We start from the raw sequence: 2142 nt of genomic DNA, 5'->3' as shown, positions 1-2142 counted from the left end.
GGGGAGAAGTCATTTGTTTCCTGGACTAATCATTTATTTTGTTTCTGATAATTGTTAGTATTATAGTATCCTGTTTTGTGTTTCAAATGCTGCTGCCCAGCCATTATTACATCAGAGGACTCAACAACTCATAATGATCAGAACAGACTAACCCTAGTCCTACTATAGACTACAAATTCCTAATCAGCAGAATCTTGGCAATGGTGAAAATCTGGACATCATTGATTAATGTCCTACAGCCTGACTTTGTATACCTTTGGCCATAGGGAAACACTAAGAAAGAAACTAGGAATCAGTGCCTGACAGCTGAAACATGGCCTGGTACTAAAGTTTCAGAAAATATAACATTAGAGTTCTATCGGTAGCGGGAGCGGAGAGCGGACCCCAGAGAGCCCTGAGCAGTCCCACCGCCACCACCGGCCTAGTTACCATCACACCCCGGGAGGAGCCGCAGCTGCCACAGCCGGCCCCAGTCACCATCACTGCAACCATGAGCAGCGAGGCCGAAACCCAGCAGCGGCCCACCGCCCCTCTCCCCCCCACACAGCACCCCCACCCTCAGCGCCGCCGACACCAAGCCATGCAGGGGCAGCAGTGCAGGGAACAGCGGCCCGGGGGGGGGGGGGGGGGGGGGGATCACATCGGCAGCGCCCGCCGCCAGCGGGGACAAGAAGGTCATCGCAACGAAGGTTTTGGGAACAGTAAAATAGTTCAATGTAAGGAACGGATATGGTTTCATCAACAGGAATGACACCAAGGAAGATGTATTTGTACACCAGACTGCCATAAAGAAGAATAACCCCAGGAAGTACCTTCACAGTGTAGGAGATGGAGAGACGGTGGAGTTTGATGTCGAAGGAGAAAACGGTGCGGAGGCAGCAAATGTTACAGGTCCTGGTGGAGTTCCAGTACATACGCAGCAGACCTTAACCATTATAGACACTCTCCACATCGCAGGGGTCCTCCACGCAATTACCAGCAGAATTACCAGAATAGTGAGAGTGGGGAAAAGAATGAGGGATCACAGAGTGCTCCTGAAGGCCAGGGCCAACAGCGCCGGCCCTATCGCAGGCGATGGTTCCCACCTTACTACATGCGGAGACCCTATGGGCATCGACCACAGTATTCCAACCCTCCTGTACAGGGAGAAGTGATGGAGGGTGCTGACAACGAGGGTGCAGGAGAACAAGGCAGACCAGTAAGACAGAATATGTATCGAGGCTATAGGCCACAATTCCGCAGGGACTCTCCTTGCCAAAGACAGCCTAGAGAAGACAGCAACGAAGAAGATAAGGAAAATCAAGAAGATGAGACCCAAGGTCAGCAGCCACCTCAACGTCAGTAACGCCGCAGATGCCCAGAAAACCCTAAACCACAAGATGGCAGAGACAAAAGCAGCGGATCCACCAGCTGAGAATTCGTCCGCTCCCGAGGCTGAGCAGGGCGGGGCTGAGTAAAAAGTGCCGGCTTACCATCTTTAAGAAGAAATAAGAAATTCCAGCAATAAGAAATGAACAAAAGATTGGAGCTGAAGAACTTAAGTGCTTGCTTTTTGCCCATTGACCAGATAACTAGAACTATCTGCATTATCTATGCAGCATGGGGTTTTTATTATTTTTATCTAAAGATATCTCTTTTTGGTAATGACAAACGTGTTTTTTAAGGGGAAAAAAAAGCCTAGTTTTTCTCAATACACCTTTAAAGGTTTTTAAATTGTTTCATATCTGGTCAAGTTGAGATTTTTAAGAACCTCATTTTTAATTTGTAATAAAAGTTTACAGCTTGATTTTTTCAAAAAAGTCAACAAACTGCAAGCACCTGTTAATAAAGGTCTTAAATAATAAAAAAAAGAAAAAAGAAGAAAATATAACATTAGACAAGGCCACTCTTTGACTGTAATGGATCAATACCAAAAATGACCACTCTTTGGGCTGAAATAGCTCAGCTGGGAGAGTGTCAGGCTGAAAAAATCACTATGTAATCAAATATGAACACAGACAAAACATGAACATTATCTAAACCATAGAAATGACCAAACTTCCTCTATTCTGCCCAATATGAGTGACTGTTTCTTTAATTACATCTTTATCTTTGGTCTAATACTTCCTTTTTAGATAAGATGTATTGAGGTACCCAATTATA

At 45.5% G+C, this 2142-nt stretch overlaps 1 pseudogene; it reads left to right on the top strand.

Annotated features, from left to right (window-relative positions):
- The first annotated feature begins 360 nt into the window (after positions 1-360).
- Positions 361-1664, top strand: LOC118731880 (annotated as a pseudogene).
- Positions 1665-2142: the final 478 nt, after the last annotated feature.

The sequence above is a fragment of the Pipistrellus kuhlii genome, unplaced genomic scaffold (assembly GCF_014108245.1).
Source record: "Pipistrellus kuhlii isolate mPipKuh1 unplaced genomic scaffold, mPipKuh1.p scaffold_m20_p_33, whole genome shotgun sequence".
NCBI lineage: Eukaryota > Metazoa > Chordata > Mammalia > Chiroptera > Vespertilionidae > Pipistrellus > Pipistrellus kuhlii.
This window is presented reverse-complemented; position numbering and strand designations above follow the sequence as displayed.